The following is a 22200-nucleotide window of genomic DNA, read 5'->3' as shown; positions in this document are numbered from 1 at the left end:
GTGGGCTAAATAAAAGTGCTTATTATATGCAAAAAAAGATTGCTACTGTTGGTCCCCTCCCCCCTTCCGCCCCCAATAGGCGAGCTAAGCCTTGTGTTCCTCTACTTGGCAGAAATTGTGCTTTTCTGTGGAGGAAATCATAAATCAGGATTGAAGGCAAAAGATATTTTAACCCAAGTCTTCCCCCTTTCTCTAAGGAGTAACAATCACTTGGCTACAATACGCACTGCTTAAAGCTTTTTACCTGTTGGTAAGCTTGTATTTTCGTTGACTCAAATCTTTTTTAAGAAGTACTATTTTGGTGGGGGATGGGGTGGGATGGGGGAGCCCCTGTTTCATGTTAATTTCCTGATCTCTGTCTGACTGACCCATGTGTATTTTTTCCTTTAAGCATTTTGAGCACCATTTTACATAAAATTATGAATAACTTAAAAAAATGGCCTTATGCTTGAAAGAGGCTGTGCACTGGAAAAAATTTTTTTTGTCCACATTAAACTTATATTTAGTGTTGGGATGCCTGGCTGGCTTAGTCGGTGGAGCATGTGACTCTTGATCTTGTGATCATGAATTTGAACTCCAAACTGGGTGTAGAGATTACTCAGAACTTAAAAAAAAAAAAAACCCCAAACCTTACATTTAATGTTTAGAACTTAAATTTTGAAACTTAAGGTGAATTATGAGTAATGAATATTTTGAAATTAGCGATTAACCCATGGGATAAAACTGCTTCCAGAATACATCTGTTGCTTTTGGAGTAAAGTATTTTTTGGCATCATACCATGCTGGTTTTGAATCACCTTGTTGTGGTTGATATGCAGGTTTCTGCTGGAGAATGAAAGGTCCAGTATAGGTTTTTGACATGGCTAACTATAAGGTTTCTGACCTACAGATGGCTAATATGGACATTCCTGTGGCCATCTGGGAGTGACAAAGAGTATTAACATTCATTTCTGTATTTAACTGAAAGACAAATACCGAAAGAAATGTTGTTTGATACTTTAATCTTTAACAGTGTTTCCATTCTTTGCCAATGGTAACATTTGTTATCATAGATAGAGTGAAAAACCAGTTTTGGGATATCACCAAACAAGCTATGCTGGCAATACCTAGAACATTGGTACCAGGCTAGCTGTTTTAGGCGTAGCTTGCATGACTAGTTACACAGATTTTGTGAAAGATTTGTAGGAGGTTAGGTTTACAGGAGTTAGGTGTTCAAAATAAAGTCTTCTGTTGTTTCTTTCTCCCAAGAATTGAATGTTGTCCACATTAGAATTGTCATTTACTGAAGGAACAGGAAACTTCCATTCTGTCTAGATTTGTGCTGTTTTAGAAGAGTTTTCTTCTTATATGCTACTTTTAGGCAAATACAACCCTAATATCCAGCATTGATCAGGAGAAAGCAAATTGGAAGAATGACTCACAGAATTAAAATTACTAATAAATCATCTAACCTCTCTGCTTCAGATTTCAAACTGTTTACTTCTTAGAATTGTTAGATTGCTGGAGTCTAATAAATTAATGTGTGAGCCTATATGTCTAAGAAAAGTGATTATTTTACATTTGCTCTGGCATATATATGTAGAGGGAGGGGATGAGAGTCTTAAAATCTCAAAGACCCCTTTTAGGCAACCCCCCCCCCCCCCCCCCCGCCCTGAGAACTCCACTTTGACTGTATGTTTACTGTCTTGGCCAAGTGGCTTGGATTTTGTTTAATCTCAAAATCTGAAATTGCAACAAGTCATGTTACTTGATAATCCTCCATGACTGACTTCATATGTATTTTAGGAAAAAGAAAAAGGAGACTGCTTTAGAAATATCATAGCTTGAGTTATTTTTAAATTAATGAAGGAAAATGTTTTCTCCTCTTGCTGAGCTTTTTTGTGTCAAACTTAAGTTTTGAGGGGTAACGTCATGGTAACAATACTTTTAAAAGTAAGGGAATATAAGGAAACACAAGGAAAGGGAATAATCTGAAAAACTGTGAAGGTGGTTACCACGTACCTAAAAAGTCTATAGAATGATACTTTATATAGATTTTTACATGGGTGTATTTGCTGCTTACAAGAGCTCTTTCTTTTGAATACTCATGTTATTTTTACAGTTAGGTCAGTTCCCAAAGAGTTTCCAACACTGTGGACATATTACATTTTGTTTAAGTGCTAAATGCTCCCCTATCAGTTTTATACGAAAAATGAGTAATGCAAATTTATTGGGAACAAACCTGGAATTACTGGAATGTGAACTGCCTTCTTATATTTCCAAGTGCTCTGGAAAGTTCTCCTTTACTGATTTCCATAGAGATTGTCTAATTTTGTTTTCTGATAATCCTGTGCGGTAAGAATCACTCAGTTATTTAAGGGGGCTCCATTTTTACATGAATTCCTTTACTTCTTGGGAGTCTTTTTTTTTTTTTTCCCATCAACCTGGCCTTACCATATGCCATATGACTTTGGGTATTTGTGTACAATTTATACATTGATGGAATTTTCGTAATGCAGTGGGTATGTTTGAGTGAAAGTTGGCCCTTGAAATATATTGGAATAAAATTATTAAGCATTTTATATTTTACAAATGCTTATCTAGTATGTTTATGTACTCTGTTTCTCATAGATTTGTTATATTCTCTAAACACTTTCGTGGTGTTTCCAAGATTATTTGGTGTTTAGAACCAATAACTGTGATTTTTAAATGAACCGGGCTATTTCTAGTAATTAGAACCTACAACCCAAGAATTGGGAGTGTTTATTTTCAGTTGATCTCTCTCTTTCCCAGAATAGGAGCAGTACAGAAAAGTGGGAGTATGTGTAATGATATAGAATATTACATGTTATGTCTTACATACTATCCTATGTGGGTCAAGAACTATCTTACTCACTTTTTGAGGATGGTTGCAGAAAAGCGTTTGCTTTTGCCCTGCCTCCAACCGCCAAACATAAACACCACACAAACACAAACATACTGCTTAGACTTAAGTAAGACCTATGAATTGTAGAGGTGTTTCATCTTCTGCAAAATATAAATGTAAAGGAGCATGTATAAAGTGCACTGTGTGGCCTCATAGGAAGCTGTGTTATTGTAAAATCTTACTAGCATCACCAGAGGTAATAAGGTTAAGCTGATTAATCTAAACTTGCCATTAACCTATTTTGCTGAATATAACTCGTAGCCATAATAATGACTTTTAAGCATCTACAAGTATGTATGAAATTCTTATTGCTCCTAAATACTAGTAACACTTTGTATTGGCTTAATTTTGTTTTTTTTTTGTTTTTTTTTTTTTAATTAAACATGTTTTTCTAACTATACGATTTTCTCATGATTCCTGAGGTTTGAGAAATGTGATGGTTCAAGGGAGGGGAAAAAAAAAAACCAACCCAATAATACAGTACCAGAACTCTCTGTTATTTTAAAATTGGATCACAGGGATACCTATGGTATTTGAAAACCTAATTACAGTTATACCTCACAGCATAATTATAAGCTCCTTTCCTTCCAGACATGAAAATTAAATGGTGAAATTTCCGTGCACACACACATAGCACCAGTGTGGAACAGACGCTGCCATTTCCCTACACGAAAAATAAATGTAATTGGGCTAAGTTGACATTCTCTAGAGAGGACACATAGGCTAGGAGATGGTAAAGTTGTTTATTCCTCCTCCTCAGAAAACAAAGCACAAAAACTGTCATTTAAACTAGAATGTTGAACAAAAGCGGCTGAGGCTTCCCTTAATGATAAAGTCTGTGTGATCTTCTTATCTACCAAGAGAATTTGTATTGACATGACCAGTAAATATTACACATGGAAAGTTCTATGTATTTGAATGTTTTCAAAGTTTGTAGTCAGAAGTCTGTTCTTGTGTAAAATGTATTTATTTTTAATCTTTGAGAGTCCAATATTACCCCCTCGATTCACAAGTACTTGTTCAGTTATCTTTTTAAGTTCAACTTATTGGCTGTTTTAGATCTTGACTGAAAAACTGGAGGGGAATAAAAAGATTTCCCTGGGAGAGGAGTTCACGAAACCTCAGGGATGAATTAAATGCACAGGAAGGTTGTTTGTTTTGGTGGTTTGGATTTCGTGTTCTTTGCTGCCAAAAGATTTCTGTCAGTTTGGGTTTTGATAGTTAAGTTAGTTTAGACTGGTATTATTCTTGAGAGTGACTTACAGAGGGTAGATGAAAGGAAACAGTCCAGTTTAACACATGATCCTTATCCAATGTATGCTATGGATTACTCACACATATTAGCTGTTCCTTAAGCGGATTTGATTGGTCTATGCTTGGAAGTAATACTAACAGATAACCATTGGAAGGGGTGTGGGGGTGTGGGGAGCTCTTTTAGGAGCTGAGCTGAGTACGATGTGAGTGTTTTACTTACCTCCAGATAGTCAGATGGCCTGGGCACTGGTACCTCCATTGAAGCTAGATATTGAGGTTCACAGGCATCAGGCAATTTGAATGCACACAAAATCAGTAACCAAATCCAGCCCTCCTGAGCCAAAGCCAAATAACCTAACCATTTGTCTTAAGAGAACCACTCTAGGTTCACTTTAGTGCCCTTAAAAACCAACTTGATATCCTATGCACTAGACCTTTTTTTTTTTTTTAATAAGAAGTAAAACTGGGAAATGGAAATTTATAGTCACCTCATCAGGAAGAAGTAATTATTACTAGATTTGGTATTTTGAACTTCAGTTCTTTATTTGTGGATAAACCACCATTTTTCTTCTTCTTTTTTTTTTTTTTTTTTTATGATAGACACAGAGAGAGAGAGAGAGAGAGGCAGAGACACAGGCAGAGGGAGAAGCAGGCTCCATGCACTGGGAGCCTGATGTGGGATTCGATCCCGGGTCTCCAGGATCGCGCCCTGGGCCAAAGGCAGGCGCCAAACCACTGCGCCACCCAGGGATCCCCATTTTTCTTCTATGCAGAACTCTAATGGCTTTTCATCTCTCTCAGGAGGATCCCATTCAGTCTTTAGAGTGACCCAAAACTCCTGCATAGTCATCTTCCACACCCAGCTTCTTTGACTTCACTGACCTCTCTTCCTGCCCCTCCCCACCTTGTTTATTTTGCTGCAGCCACAATGGCCTCTCTTCAGTTCTTCTAATTCTGCAAGCATACTCCTGCCCCAGGGCATTTGCACTTTTCATTCCTTCTGCTTGGAATGCTTTCTCCCAGAGAATTGCATGTCTCCTTCATTTTCTTCAGGACGTGTTCTGACGGCACATGTCAATTCAGCTTTCCCTGACCGGCCTATATAAAATAATGTTCCTCCTTTCTGAGCTCCCTCTTCCTCGCTCTGCTTTATTCTTTCCGTGGTACTATCGTTGCTATCTCTTGTATTTTCACTTGTTTGTTTATTTGCTGTTTCTAGGCTGGAACTTTGTTTCGTTTATTGCTTTATGCCCAGCAACTAGACAAGTGTCTGGTACACAGAAGATGCTTCATAAATATTTGCTGAGTAAAAGAAAATAAGTGAAAGCATATGTGTGTGAACATATACACACACCTGTGGACACACATACATGCACATGCTTTTATGGGGTATTATGCTGCCTGCTTAGCCTTAGGACTAGAATCCCATTATATGCCTATTTGGTAATTTTAAAAATTTAAATAAAATTAAAATTTAAATCTCAGTCTGTCCTTTAAGTGATAATTGACTTTGATTTTATTTTGTCCTTCACCTTTAATTTACAGAATCAATTTGTTGGTAAATCCTATTCGGTTTCCTTTTCTTCTGCTTTAAGTATCAGTATTCCTTACTCCTATTACTAGCAACTAAACCACTCTTTTTTAGAAGTCCCAACTGTGTATTGCTTTTAGAAATAGCAAAGGAAATGGGCTTTTTAAGATTGCTGAAACCAGATTTCATTCTGATTCTACTAGTTCCAGCTCTTGTGCTCTCAGGCAAGTTAACTTCTGAGCCATAGTTTTGTTGATTATAAAGGTGGGTATAATAATATTCATCAGAATTATTTGCAGGTTTGATCAAAATAACTCCTGTAAAAGCAGCACCAGTTCATTATCATACTCTGAAAAATCCAGGTAGATTGGACTCCTTGGGTCAGTTTTTTTTTTTTTTTCTACCTCAGAACATAAATGGATGTAATGGGCATCATTCTAAAGATACCCCTCTAGGATGCCTGTCTTCTGGTTGTTCAATCAAACATTAACCTCTACTGCTCTGAAGGAGCTTTGCAGATGGAATTAAGGTCAGTAATCAGCTGACTTTAAGATAGTGAGGGTAGCCTCGATTATCCAGGTGGGCCCGAGGTAAGTAATTAATAAGCCTTTAAAAGCCCAAGATTTAGAGAGATGGGGCAGAGGGGGAGGCAAAGGGAAGGCAGAGAGACTAGAGTGGGGAACTCACTCACCATTGCTGACTTTGAAAGAGGTTGCAAGCCACGTCTGTAGATCAACCCTTAGCCCACAGCCAGCAAGAGAATGGGGGGAACCTCAGTCTCACAGCCACATGGGATTAATGCTGCCAACAATCTGAATGAGCTCATCGGCAGAGACTCCAGAGAGGAACACAGCCCTACCGCCACGTTGATTTCTGCCTGTGAAACCTGGAGCAGGGACCCAGCTGTGCCCAGACTCCTGACCCAGTGAAGCTGTGAGATAACAAATAAGTGGTATTTTCGGTAGCCAAGTCTGTGGTCATCTGTTGTGGCAGCAACGGAAAACTAATCCAGGGAGTTTGAGAAATAAGACCAATGTTGGAAGGGCTTTTGGGCATAGCTGGTGGAAAAGATATTTAATGACCGCCTGCCGATTCTGAATGAATGTTGCCTCATAGGGCATTCTCCTTTTCAGGGGTTTATCTGCTGGCAAGCCTGGGAAACTTCCATGGAATCAGTGAATGCATCCTTTCCCTTGATCACCACTGGAGATAGAGGGATGCTGATGTGTTTTAATAGTCTAACTCTCCTTGGTCAGCAGCTTTTTCATCTCTATGCTTCCTCTTGACAAATGTACTACGTGTTCTTAGATTAAAGTTGATCTTCTACACTTGATGCCCAGTTTTTCAGGAAGGAAGTTTGTCTTCTGGCTGAAATTTAGAAAGTAGACCTTAGGAATATTCTTGGAGATCTTCTGGAATTCTTGTGTTCAGGACTACCTTCTCTTTCTCTCTCTTTTTTTTAAGTTTTATTTTTAAGTAATCTCTGCACCCTATAAGAGGCTCAAGCTTACAATCTTGAGAGCAAGAATTTGCATACTCTACCTACTGAGCCAGATTGGTGCCCCAAGGAACAGGTTTATTAGATGTCTTTCTTGCCATGCCCATCACCCTTCTTTGTCCACTCCCAATATTCTCAATCACTTCATGGAAGTAAAGTTTGGATCTAGAAGAAGAGAAAAAAAATTGCATGTTGTGGATGGCTAGACCATTATAGCTTCCCTCTTCAGCTTGGGGACTCCTGCAGCCCTCAGAACATATGATTCCCATTTGTTCTTTGATAATATCATGCATTAGTGCATGCCTGGGCCTTTGGGGCAGCTCTCGAATATTCAGGTCTGCACCTATCATACCTTTTGCTTTTTGATAACATACATGCAAAATGTTTTTACAGATACTAGCTTCATCCATATAATATTGATTTCTATTAGCTTTATTGTATTTTTTAAGATTTTGTTTGACAGAGATAAGCAGGAGGAGTGGCAGGCAGAGGGAGAGGGAGAAGCAAGCTCCCTGCTGAGCAGGGACCTAGATGTGGGACTCAATCCCAGGACCCTGGATCATGACCTGAGCTGAACACAGATGCTTTTAACCTACTGAGCCACCCAGGCGCCTGCCTTTTTTTTTTTTTTAACTTAATTCTTAAAACTCTTAAGTCACCAAAGCAGTCTGTGTTCATTGTCATTCACATAATAGTGTAGTATTAAAAAATGAAAGTCTTCTCTTTTCCCATTTCTCATGGTCTGTAATTAACATAAATTAGAAATGGCTTGACTATCCTCCCAGACATGACAATGGTCATACACACATATGTATATCCAGAAATTTTTGTTTATGAGAAACTTGTTTATGAAAAACTTTCATACTGGCTTTTTTTTTTTTTTTAGCAGCTTCCTTTTTTTCCCTCTCTCTCCTTTTATAATGACCACATAGTGTTCTACTGGGAGGGTGTACTCTGCTTGTTTACATTTAAATGGTTTCCAATTACTCATAACCTCTAAAATGTTGCAATAAGCATCTAGGTACATAGATCACTTTTTTGTAGTTTTACAAGTGAAGTTGCTAGGCAATGTGTATTTAAATGTTGACAGATGCTGCTGAACTGTTGTTCAGTAAAGTAGATCAATTTGCACTCTCTCCTGTGATTTTCCGGATTCTCTGAATGACACTCAGGAAACTCTTAACTGGTAGTTGGTTGCAAGGAGAAGAACTGGGTGTCTGGGCATAGGTAGAGGGAGGGAGACTGAGTTTTGAGAATAGCTCCTTGGTACCTTTTAAAATTTTGTGCCATGGGCTTGTGTTATCTATGAGAACAACAGGAGCAACACTGTGAGACTTCCTGTTTTCCCACACCTTTGCAAATATTATGTTGTAGGCTATATGGTACATGAAATAAAAGGTCTCATTTTGATTTATGTTTCTTTGATTTTTAGAAAGGTTGCTTTAGCTTCATTTTATTAAATTTAAAAAAAATCTAAAAAAGTTACAAAGGCATTCTTGCTGTAAAAGTAAGTAACTCAGACATTGAAGATGAAGCTTTCACATGTTGTTTTGTTTTGTGTGTTTTTCTTTTAAACATAAAGGAACTCAGGGAATATGGATACACTAAAGGTTCAGGCACTGGGCAAGCAGGTCATGAACACTGGCTTTCTTCCTTCCCTTGTTATAAGCTTTTGCTGTGTGAGACTGAGAATTTGCTCAACTTTGAACTTTTGATCTCCTTCCTTCTTCAAAACTCGAGATAATATATACAGTCCTCTGCATATAAGGACAAAGAATGAGTGTACTTTTTATCTTCAAAATCATAACTAAGGATATTTGAAGAGAAGTCAAGTGTGTAGTTTAAAAATCATCTTAACATTCACATGGCTCATTGCACAAAAATATAATTTTCTGAACTTATTACATTATGATTTATGAAGTCTGGTTCTGTTTTTTCTTTTCTTTCCATGAAAGAAAAATCTATTCCAGGTTTTTTCTAGGAGTTGAGTATCAGAGAGATGAAACTGTAATGGTAAATTTTTGCAGGGCTAACTTTTCCCTTTTGTACTAATCAGGCTTTTACTTTCTTCCCCAAGTCTCTCAACTCTTTCACTGATGTGTGTCTGTCCTCTGATGTTTTTATACAGATGAGACTTCCAAGTTCCTGCCAGAAAAATTCTAGGAAAACCCTTCTTATCTTGCGTTCTAGTTCTGTCCCTCTTCCTGATCTGCTCTTTGCTCCTGTGATGTCTCTTCTTTGTTCTCCCGAGCCACCAGCACCTAAAGTCTCCTTACCAAGGCCACCCCCAACCCCACAAGCACCCCAGAACCTTGTCTTCCTGTCTCCCACCAAGACTGCCCTGTGACCTCTGCCTCCAGGCTGTCGGGCACTGGCAGGCAAACTGATGAATCATTGCTCTCTCCATCAGACTATTAGATAACAATCCTTTGGTTATTCATCTCCTGCTGACTTCCTAACCCATTTCCTTCCATGACTGTTACAATATTTTTTCCCATAATTTCCAAGTCTCAAGTCTGTACTCCCTACTTGCTCTCTAAGGATGACATTGTTGTCTTCTTTTATGGAAAAGATCTAGGTTGGGGTCACAAACTCTGCTGCCAAGAGGAGCCATTGAAATTCCTGAAATGAGTGTGATGTGGGCAGGGACTGTGGTGGACTACAGGGTGCCAGCCACGCCTCAGGTGTGGGCAGCAGCGGTGGTGGTTTACAGAAGCTTGGGCCGGCATTGCCCATCTTGTTTTTTCCAGGAAAATCAAGTCTCTGGTTTTCTAGGTGAGATCTCTACAAGTTTAAATCACATTTTTTGAAACTCTGTGTAGGCCAAAAAAACCAATCTGACAGTCATCTTGATTTTCAAGTTTCTTTTTTTACCTTAATGTTGTCTCGGTATTTTCACTGCCTGCCATTTTTTTTTTTTTTTTTGTCTCCAGGGTCACTCCTTTTCTTTCTTGTCTCAGGTGTTTTTACTTGTTTCCTCCCCATTCCCTTTTATTTGCATAAAAATATTCAGACTGTCCTTTCCTAAAAAAACAAAAAAACAAAAAACAAAAACAGAAAACAAAACAAAAACCAAAAACGGATGTAGTAGTGCCTGTTCATCCACAGGGAATATATTCCAAGACCGCAAGTGGATGCCTGAAACCATGATAGTGTGAACCCTGTATATATAACTTTTTTTCCTATGCATACATACCTATGGTTAAAGTTTAATTTATAAGTTAGGCCCAGTATGAAATTAACAATAGTAACTAATAATTGGAGTGCCTGGATGGCTCAGTCAGTTAAGTGTCGGTCTGGTAATTTCAGCTCCGGTCAAGATCTCCGGGTCATGAGATCGAGCCCTGAGTCTGAATTAGGCTCTGTGCTCAGTGGGGAGTCTGCTTGAGATTCTCTCTCTCCCTCTGCCCCTTCTTCCATTGCTCCTGCATGTGCATGTATGAATGCTCACAGTCTCTCTCTCTCTCTCAAAAAAAAAAAACAAAAAACAAAAAAAACAAAAAAAAAGGGACAATTCCAACAATATGCTGTAATAAAAGTTATGTGACTGTGGTTACATAAGTATAAGATACTTATTCACCCTTCTTGTGATGATGTGAGATGGTAAAATGCCTGTGTGATGAGATGAAGTGAGCTGAAGCTCACTATGACATAATGTTAGTCTACTGTTGACCTTCTGATCATATGTCAGGAGGAGGATCACCTGCTTCTGGACCACTGTTGACAGGTGGTTATGGGAATCATGGAAAGTGAAACAGTGGCCTTTGGGGGAGGGGACGACGCTACTGTATGCAGCACTTTCTTCAGTGCTTCTGCCTATATCCCCTCTTTTCTTTATTCTTTTATGTTGAATTTTAAATAAGGGGTCTACATTCATTGCCTTTACTTCTTCACTCATTCCTTTAACTTCCAGTCTGTCTTTTGTCTTTGTGACTCCTGGAAAGCTCTTCCATGCTTTGAATCCTGATTTGTCCTAACCTGCATAGTCTTCTCTGAACACTACTTCCACATCCGTTTGCCCTTGCTTCATCCTACACATACTACTTCTCCAAGATTCCCTCACTGGCCCTCTCTTCATACTCTTCCTGTTGGTTATGGTCTTCTGTGTATGTGCTGCTGGGAGATCAAGTCAACATATACAGATGGAATTCATTGTGTTACCTCTCTTCCAACCCCAGCTTTTTGAATCAACTTACGGTTTTGTTAATGGTGCCACTATTTTTTCCAGACATTTAAGATTCCAAACTCTGCAGCTAACTTTGAGTTTTCACTTCTCATTTCAGTGACCAAGTATATTTTATTCATCCACAATATAGCTAGTATTCATAGCTTTCTTTCTTCTTGACTTAGAGGTCCTTGACTTCTGAATTGCTTTCCCTTCACCTTCATGCATCCATATTAATTTATATAAAACACAGCTCTGACTGTACCATTCATTGGTTCAGAAAACCTCAGCACTTCTCAATTACTTACCAAATCTAGTCCAGTCTCCTTACCATTACTCATCAAGGACTTTTAGGATCTAGCCCAACTGATTGTTCTAGCTTCCTTTCTCATTGTCCCTTCATGCATCCTATATTTTACAGCTACTACTGTTGGCTAAATACTCCCACACTTCAGCCCACATGCTCCTGTTTCTTTTATTTGAAATTCTTTATGCTTCTCCCAACCCTTCCTCTGACGTGTTGAAATCCTATACATTGTCCAGTCTTTCATCTTTATATTATTTCCTTCTTGAACAGCTCCCCTTATTTACCTTTATCTGAGTTATTTTTCCCTCCTGATTTTCTCCTAGCATTTCATTTGACCTCTCATGTGACACTTACTATTATATTGTATTATATTACATTATAGATCATTAGTAAACCTCTCTTCTGTCCTAATGGACTGTATAAACTCTTTTTCCAGAGACTATGCCCTATTCCTAATTTTTTATCCCCCCCCCCCCCCCCCCACACACACACACAGCATAGGGCCCAGTGATAGGCACTGAATACATACTTTAAGTGAAAACCCTCGGGGCACTTGGATGGGCTCAGTCTTTAAACATCTGTCTTTGGTTCAGGTCATGATTTCAGTGTCCTAGGATCGAACTCCACATTGGGCTCCCTGCTCAGCAGGGAATCTGCTTCTCCCTCTTCCTCCCCACCACTCATGCTCTCTCTTCCTTGCACTTTTTCTCTCTCTCAAATAAAATAAAATCTTAAAAACCCTCTCAGGTTATTAATAATTAAAACAAAACCATTGGATTTTCCCCCCCTTAAAACCCAGGAGATTAGAATTCATGAGGTTGCTGGTGCTTAATGCCATATTTTGCACATGGTAGGCTCTTAGTCTAAGGAAAAGAAATCTGTCTCTCCCTTGAATGCTTTTTAAACAGTCAAGAAGGTTAGTTCTGTGACTGTTCAAGGACAGCTGATTCTCCTGCTGTTTGCAAAATATGGATGATAGATCACACAGCAAGGGTAGTTTTTGTTATGAAGTGCCATTATAAACGGAAATTGTCAAGAACACAAGGCAAAAAGTCTTTAGGGTAAAACTCAATTTAGAGTTGTCACTTAGTGGGGGTATAAGTGGTACCTCAAAAAGTTGAGCTTTAGTTTTGAGAGGGAGATTTTCACTTTTAGTTAGGGATAATAATTTAAAAATAATAATGACAACTATTTGGGGGGGGGGGGCACTTACTGTTGCCAAGCTCTTTCTCTGAATTTATCTTGCTGAATTCTCATGCAGTAGGTGTGGAGTGTGTTATGTCCATTTTATGGATAAGGACCCTGAAGCACAGGAGTTAAGTAGTGATTGAAGACCCACAGCTGGAGAGTGGTGGGGCTGGGATTCACCTCAACCTGCTTGTTTTAGAGCCCACTCTAATCTCTCTATTCTATCAGGGGAGTTGAAAAGGAAGGCCTGGAACATTTGTACCTCTGCCTGTTCCCGTGACCTAAATACTACTTTATTAGCCCAGGCTCCAACTTCTTTTCCTGCCCCAAAGATAATTTTATAGCATCCTTAAAACTTGTCTATGTTTGTTTTCCATTTTACCGAATGCCAGCAGAATAGAAAAGCATCCTGGTTTTGTTCAGTGCACCGTGGGATATCTATCGTCCATCAATAAGCAAGAAAAAGTTTAGCCACCTGAATTTTAAAGGACTAAAACATATTAAATTCTACCTGCCAATGCAGCCAGACTGTGGGATACTCTGAAGGACAAACAATCCAGTTTCTTCAATTTAGTAATTTGCAAGGAGAAAGAAAAGAGATGAAGGGGGAAACCTATAGATTAAAAAAATTATTTAAAAAATTTTTAAAAAGTAATTTATTTGAGAGGGGGAGAGAGAAGCAGCAGCAGCAAGGGGAGGGGCAGAAGGAGAGGGAGAAGCAGACTTTCTGTTGAGGAGGGGAGGCGTCCCAGTTAAAAAAAAACTTTTAAAGTTTTTTAACTGGGATGCCTGGGTAGTTCAGCAGTTGAGCGTCTGCCTTTTGGCTCAGGGCGTGATCCTGGAGTCCTGGGATCGAGTCCCACATCGGGCTCTCTGCATGGAACCTGCTTCTCCCTCTGCCTGTGTCTCTGCCTCTCTCTCTCTCGGTCTCTCATGAATAAATAAAATCCTAAAAAGAAAATTCTTAACAGAGCTATCAGCCAAACACAGTGGTAAACCCTGATGAGATCCTAATGCAAACGAACAAATGGTTTTTTAAAATATGACTGTTACAAGACCATTGGAAATGTGATCATTGATTGACTGGAAATGTGATGGTATTGAGATAGAAATTGGTCTTCCTAACAATAAGAATTATTACTAATTTTAGGATAATAGTTTTACAGTTACGTTATCTTTTAGAGACATACTGAAATATTCATTCAGAAATATCATTTCTGACAATTGCTTCAAGGTAATATGGGGATATGGATAGGAGAGAATATAAATGGAACAAGACTAGCCATAAGGAGTGATTATTGAAGCTGGTGTTGGGTGCATGGCATTCATTGTGTTAATCCACTTATGTTTGTATACCTTTAACATTTTCCATAATAACTTTTGGGGAAAAAAAAAGCTGGTAAATTCAACTTGAGGTATGAGTTTTAAGTCTGAGAGGGTTGTGTAGCCTCCATGAGGTTTTATCCTGGCTCAGTATTCAGACCAAGTAGATATGATCAGGATAATGAGACCCAAGATAAGGTTTATAACCCTTTATCATGGAGAAATTCCACATTATAAGAAATTTTAATGGCATTGGAAACATAGTAAACTTTGCCTTCATCTAGCTTGTGTTTCCCTCTGGGAGAAGACCTTGAGCAGATCCACAGTTGTCTCAAAATGCCAAAGCCCATCTTTATATCATGACAGAGGGCCATTGGGGTCTAATGGGAAAGAGCAATCATCAACATTGGCAGGTTTAGTTAAGCAAAATGTAGCAAAAGTAGCATCAGAAGTTATTTCTTTCTGTTTTCTCAGTCTTAGGGAGGTTTTGTTCTTAGTCTCAGAAAGCACTTTTACATTCTTTTTATTAGTTGACTATATAAAATCAAGGTTCATAGGGATAAAGTACTTTTTCTAGTAATGACATATGTTGTATATGACAGGTTAATCGTAACTTGATTATGCTTATTCTCTCATTTCTATAGAGTATAAGGCTGCTGATACTATGTCTTTCTTTACCAAGCTCATCTTTTGCAATCTCTTAACATATGTAAGGGTAAGGGATGATGGCAGAGGGGCCTCATTTTGCTTTGCAAGCAGGTGTGATGCCCAGATGTTCTGACATCACTGATGGCATGGGTACATGGTTGGTCCCTCAGCCGTGTAGCCTTTGCCTTGCCAGCTGTTAGCATGCCTCAATTCCTCAGCCTGCTCATTCCACTCTCTATTGGACCTCTCTCCTCTGACCCTTCCTTCCTTCCCAGAGTTCTTTAATGGCTTTGCTCTCGCCACGTGTTCTGTTAATGCTGGTGCCCTGCCTATCCATCTTTAGGTATTCTCCCCCAGTGTGCTTATCAAAACTTCTCTTGTCAGCAACCACTTGTAAACTGGTGAAGCTCAGCTGTGAGTGAGCCCAGGCTCTTTCCTGAACTTTCCAGACCTGTTTTTCCAATTACCTTGCATGCATTCACCCTTTGGTTTCAGGGCATTTTAATCTCAATGTATCAGAGTTTAATTATCATTGTGCCCCCACTCCCAACACATGAACTTTGTTTTCTATTCTCTTCTGAATTTGCTGTCACCACAAGTCAGAAACCATCGTGTCATCGTTGACTTCTGCTCCTTCATGACTGATAAGTTTCCTAAATGTTTTTCTCAGCTTTAGCCTCCCTCCCCTGTCTCTGCAGAGTTCAAACCTTCAGGAACCATTGCTGCACCCTGCTCCAAATTCATTCCAGACAGTGCCTCCAGAAAGAGCTTTTTGAAATGCAAATGTGATTGGTTTTCTCTTGCTTAAAAGTCTTCTGCAATAGTCTAAACTTTTGAGCAGGGTACTACTGTCATTAAATTTGTGAGCATCTCCTCCAGTATATATATTTGTATTATAAATAACATACCCATAATTGCACTAATGTATTACATATTGTAAACACAAAAATAGGAATTAAAAGGACACAAAAACGTTTTAAAAATAATTTTATATTTAGTAATATTCAGCCCTTTAATTTTTGACAAAAAATTGGAGTCCATGGTAATTTTAGTGAAGATAGTATGATTGTATTTGCTTCCTTATTTTTAAAAATCTATTTCCATTTGGGAAACACTAATGTTAAGGTCTGTAAGTTCAGTTTATTTATATACTTATTTTTTTTCAGATATTATCATTGAAAAAGTTAAAGTATGTACAAATCCAAATGGGCGACATGCAGGGTTCACTGCTTGTTCATCATTATCCACCAACTGCACAAAGGTTCAGTTGAAATCAGTCAGTAAATTGTAATCTAGTATAATATTGGAGTAAGAACAGACCTTCCTGTCTTGTTTATTTACTAGATTGGATAATTTGCTTAATCTCTCTGTTTCAGTTTCTGTATCTGTGAAGTGGGATAATTATTATAGTCTCTTCATCAGGGATAGTGCTGAAGATTGAGTGATTAATGCATGTTGAGCGCTGAAAATAGTGCCTGATTCATAAACAGCAAACCCTCAATAAATAATAGCTATTATTTTCCTCTTTAAGAAAGAAGTTCAGTCATTTCTTTAAGAAAGAATGGGAACATGCTGCATTTCCCTACTTTTAATAGGACTTCAAAAACTAAAACTCTTTATTTTGTAAATTTTAAAGCAGATTAGAAAATTCTGTGCTTAAAGAGTACAGATATGAGAGGTTTTATGGATGTGACATTATTTGAGGAAATAATGACATAATGATGGAAATATTTTCGAAATGTTTCAGAAAAATTTCTCGCTGTGACAATGTAATCTTTAGAGGAACACGGGCTGCTGTACGGTTGTGCAGTTTGATCAAGTATAGGTGTCAGATTCATGAGTTTATGCTCCCTTGTGCTTACATTATTGTTGTTTTCATCCATCACTGGTTCCTGTCAACTACAATGTCCATTTCATGGGAGTCACTTTGGTGGTTAAATTATAATGATAACATCATCCATCCATTCACTTATGTGGACACATATAAACTAATACTTTGCAGTCATTGGAAGGACACAAGGAATGGAGGATGCCTCATGGCAGTGGAGCTTCCAGGCTTCCTTCAGAGACTTCTTTTGTGTGACTAGCTGCCATTGGGACTGAGAGGGTCATTGGCAATCCATTCATGAAATACTAGTAAAATTTGGTCTTCCTTTCTTCTTTAGAAATAGAGACTTTGGTATTATCTACCATGCAATGTAAGCAGTTGGCATGGCTGACCGACCATGTCTTCTGGTTCAACTGCTGAGGATGCCATGTTGGGTCACCACTCTATTTTGAACTCACGGCTCCTCAGTCTAGAAAAGAAAACTCTTCTCCTTACACGTTTCTCCTCATCTCAGTTATTCCTATGCTGATTGATTTTATATATGTTTTATATAGGGATAGAAAATAGGTATTTTGAATTTTGTTGTTTTCACTTGAATGCGTATCAAACTATTTTGTTTCTGCAAGGCCTTCAATATGACAATCTGGATGCTTTCCTTATTTTGTTGCTTTGACATGCCAAGATGAATTAAACCATTCATCATTCCTCTAACTGGATATTCAGATATTTCCAGTTAATTATTTAGGATTCTGTCATAAATACCTTTTTGCATATTATTTTTTGCTTTAGGCACATTATTTCCTGCAGATAAATTCAGTGGAGGAATTATTAACTCTTAGTCTAATAGAGCCTAAATGCTTTCCTAAAAGATTCACATGAAATATAGTGCTACTAACAGTGAAAGACCAGTAGTTTCACTAGAACATTGAAACTGTTAGGGATTTTTGTTTTGGGATATGTGAAATGGTAACTCAGGGCTGCTAAATATGCTTTTTTTTTTTTTTTTTTTTTGGTTACCATTGCAAATAAAATTTTCCCCATGTTTTTAGTTATGTATTTTTTTTCTTCTGTGAGCCTGGGGTTTGGATTTGTTTTTCTTAAACATATAAACACTTTGGGGTACCTGGGTGAGCAGTTGGTTGAGTGAGTTTTGGTTTCTACTCTGGTCATGGTGTTGGGGTTGAGGGATCGAGCCCTGCTTCAGGCTCTGCACTCAGCAAGGAGTCTGCCTGACATTCTCTCCCTCTCCCCTTCTCCCTGCACACACATGTACACACGTGTACTATTTCTCAAATCTTTAAAAAAATATATAAATTTAAGTTTGTATTTTACAAAGTACATAATAATCATTTCCTTTATCCAATATAGAGTTTCTATTACCTTCTTTAATAAAAAAGATGGCTATAATATTATTTTTCCCATTTGTTGGATGGGAAGCTTAGGTTAAGTAACATGGTCATATAGCAAAAAATTTATGGACTTGGAATATTAAAACCCAGGCTTATCTGTACCATATTCTATAACCTTAGTCATCATGCTCTGCTCCCTTTGGCAAAATAATATTTTGTGAAATTATAAAATACAGATAAGCAAAAAGGAAAATAAAACCACATTCATCTGAAATTTCACCTTTATCCCTAATTTAAGATGTGGACTGGTAGACAGCTGTAGGCTCACTGATGAAGAAGAAAGTGTTCAAAACTATAGATTTTTTTTTTTTACCTTATGTATATATTTACAAAAAGAGAATCAATTAATGTATCATGTATGTCCTTCTGTGTTATTAACCATGGTACTCACCTCAGCAACTTTAGCCTGCTTAATAGTCTAATGGATAGACCTCAGTGTCACTATTGTTAGATGTTTAAATTTCTATTTTTTTCTTATAAATATCGTTGTGAAAACTACATATATAAATCATTTGCTCATTTGTCCAATTGTTTAACTTAATTGATATGGAATGCTGGTCAAAGGCAATTAGATTTTTAGGGCTTTTGATGATCATTGCCAGTGCCATTCTTACCCTTGAAGAAAGCATCTTCCGGTTTGGTCCTGTTAAAATAAGAAAGGGGTAAGAGAAGAGAGAGAAAGAATTTTTTTTTTTTTTTTTTTTTTTAGTAATCTCTTATAATTCATTAGCTTAATTCTTAGGAAATAAGTCAGTCAACCCACATGCATTTCTTTCTAAAACACATGATGCAGAGATCATGGTCCTAGGCTGACAGTGAAAATAAATTCTATGTGGTACAATTTCAGGGAAACAATCCTTGCTGTTCTTCTGGGCTAGCAATAATATAGTTCATAATAGGCCAACCCACTTTCCAGAGCTATGATGAACTTGGGTATGTTGGTTCACAGAGTTCTGCCATGATAAAGTTTAATGTACCAGTGGACTGAAGTCATTGTTTGTATTCCAACAATTATTATACAAATTTCACATTAGTTCAGAACGCTCTTTTAGAATGCTTGTGGGATCAGAGTGGTTTGGCTTCATGTTTTTTGAGTGATATTTGCAGTAACAGAATAGCTAATGATGGAGGTAGAAGCATTTTGTTCTACAAGATTTCTTGGTTATGAAGGCCAAGATTTCTGGGCTGGTACAGTTGTCTCTCCTGTACTTTCTTTTCTTTTTTTTTTTTTTTTTAAAGATTTTATTTATTTATTCATGAAAGACAGACAAAGAGAAAGAGAGAGGCAGAGACACAGGCAGAGGGAGAAGCAGGCTCCATGCAGGGAGCCTGACATGGGACTCGATCCCGGGTCTCCAGATCATGCTCTGGGCTGCAGGCGGTGCTAAACTGCTGAGCCACCCAGGGTCCCTCTCCTATACTTTCAATAGGGATAGAACATATTTCAGAAAACTTATAGAATATTTTTCCCCTCTGAGGACATGACTATAGTCAGCAATCTCTGATTTCTACAAAACTGTGACTATGCTCCAAGAAATGTGTAAATAACAGGAATGTCTAAAGTTCTTGCCCAAAATTTAATTGAAATCAACTGTTTAAAATATATTTTTGGTAAATTTTACATTGTAGCTCATAATATTTGTTATATAAAGTTTGAATACATTGTTCTATAAAATTTTCACAATAGCCCATGAAGTATTTGCCACAAAGGAAATTGGTGCTTTAGGAAACTGAGCCAAGTTTACCCCTCCCCCAACCCCACTGTCCTATGTCACACACAACTGTGCTTGTTTATTTTTATATAAAACTTTACAGTCAGCCTTAATCATTTCAATCAATTCAGTCAAAACTTTCAAAGAATAACAACTTTTGACTCCCAAAATTGCTTAGAATCTTTGAATTAGAATCTTTCTGTGGGAAATTAAAATAATTTGTCTGCATTGGCAAAGAAAGCTGTGCATGAAGACATTAAAATTAAAAAAAAGGCAAGCCATTACTAAACACTACAAATATGATTGTGAAGCAACATGTTAATTTAAAGCCATGTGGGCTTTATTTGATGTAATATGTCAGTAGACATTACAAATACTGAGATTTTGGGACCTTGAGGGAAATTTGACTACATTGAATTTGATTTTGGCTTAGAAAATGGGTTCACTGAGGACTTTGGGACATCAGAGATTATGAGATTATCCTTTCAGCTAGAATTTACTGCATGGTGATTGGTATTGTGAGAGCACTGTATGCTGTACACTGAACCCTTTTAAAGCATAAGAGATGAATTCCAAGCCATTTGCCCAACCACAGGTTTGCAAATATACTGTAACATGTAATTTCTTCAACTTTCTAATGTCTATTTTTTTGGCTAAGAGCCTTCACTTTATTGTACTGCTTAACTTGATCTCTTTTTTTTTTTTTTTTTTTTTTTTTAATATATATTCTATCATTAGCCCTCACCATGAGCTTTTTTCTTCTGACCATCTCAGGAGTAAGTTTTAAGTTTGTTCATATGAGTTACTGGATAACCAGAATGCAAAGCCGAGTTGGAATACACATGTTTATGGTTGGCTGGGCCCCATGTAACCTGCTAGACAGCCCATGCTTATAATTTAAATTGCTTCTCAGCTAAAGTAGCACTACTTGTCAGGAGCCTTGAACCTAAATTTTGAAAATGCCAAAGGTCTATTTGAAAGAATCCATTCTTTGATAACAAACTGTTATTGAGGAGGCAAAACATACTTCTGGAATATTTGAAGGGTGAAAATCAATATGTGATTAAATGCCCAAATGAATGAATAGGTTGAAACACTAAATCTTGTTGACAGAGAAGGGGAAGACTCCGTAGGTACACAGTATGAAAGGTTTAATTATTTGACCGAGACACGAGAACGGGATACAAATAGAGTTTTGACCATGCTTAGGTGTCAACCTAACTTATTTGATCATAACTCCTACACACTCCTTTTCCAGTCAGCAGGAACCAGGATTTTGGACTCAGACCTATCTGACTCTGAAGTGTATGATGTAACCCTTTATCCCATTTGGTCACCCCTACAACTTTATGAACACAACCACACTGTCAGGGTCCCCCTTCCTTCAAGGTCCAATTCAATGATGGTCTCTCTCTAAAGTCTTTAGATCCTGTAAAGTTTTTACATCCTGTAGCATTTTCACATCTTTAATATACAATTTTAGTCTTTTGTGTACCTCTTTCCCCTGAGGGATTGTGAGGATCCAGTCCTTACAGGACTTGCAAGTTGTATCCCACAATATGGAGCACAGAGATTTGGCTTGTACACTGGACATGGTGTTGGTAGCAGAAGAGAAAATGGAGTACAGAATGTGTAGCTCAGAAGCAGGAGTAGAGGTGATGCGTGAGGGAGAAATAGGCTAGCCTTGTTACATGAAAGACCAAAAATAAAAGGAAGTAAGATTGGAAAAGTAACTAAGGGATAAAATGAGGAAGGCCTTAAATGTCAAAGTCAAGGATTTTTTTTTTTTTTTAAAGATTTTTTTTCTTGAGAGACAGAGAGAGAGAGAAAGAGAGGCAGAGGGAGGGACAGGCTTCATGCAGGGACTCCGATGTAGGACTCAATCCCGGGACTCCAGGATCACCTCCTGGGTCGAAGGCAGACGCTCAACTGCTGAGCCACCCAGGCATCCCTCAAAACCAAGGATTTGGACTTGATTCTGCAGACATTACAAGCCAATGAAAAACTAGCCTGACTGAAAAGATGGTTAAGACCATCTCTATTTAAATGGGAAGTTGGTGATGAGTAACTTAGCAGTATATTTTACCCTTATTTTATTTGGATTGTGTAAACCTGCCTTTCAGTCCAAAAGAGTACTGGGTCACATTTAGGTGACACATTTCCTCCAGACAACCTGGAGAACTTCAGGAAGTGGTGGGGATGATTCAGCAGGGGACGTCTTCTTGAACCATGCAGTGATTGGTATTTGGGTAGAGTTATTCTTGCCAGGTTGTGAAGAAGTCTTTCCATAATTTTTTTTTTTTTTAAGATTTTATTTATTTATTCATGATAGTCACAGAGAGAGAGAGAGGCAGAGACATAGGCAGAGGGAGAAGCAGGCTCCATGCAGGGAGCCCGATGTGGGATTCGATCCAGGGTCTCCAGGATCATGC

General features: G+C 38.0%; 1 protein-coding gene and 1 long non-coding RNA gene across 31 annotated transcripts in view; one reads left to right on the top strand and one right to left on the bottom strand.

Moving 5' to 3' along the window:
* The window catches only part of PPFIBP1 (PPFIA binding protein 1), a 167242-nt gene that overhangs the window by 29140 nt on the left and 115902 nt on the right, over positions 1-22200 (top strand). The window lies entirely within an intron of this gene.
* LOC140617327 (uncharacterized) lies at positions 4684-18705 on the bottom strand. The gene is made up of 4 exons (XR_012017569.1): positions 18671-18705; positions 7233-7353; positions 6382-7058; positions 4684-5461 (listed from the first exon to the last, which is right to left on the bottom strand). It is a non-coding gene; the product is annotated as an uncharacterized lncRNA (long non-coding RNA).

This window comes from Canis lupus, chromosome 25 (assembly GCF_048164855.1).
Source record: "Canis lupus baileyi chromosome 25, mCanLup2.hap1, whole genome shotgun sequence".
NCBI classification, from domain to species: Eukaryota; Metazoa; Chordata; class Mammalia; order Carnivora; family Canidae; genus Canis; species Canis lupus.
Note: the sequence above shows the minus strand (reverse complement) of the source record. Positions and strands in the feature narration are given on the sequence as shown.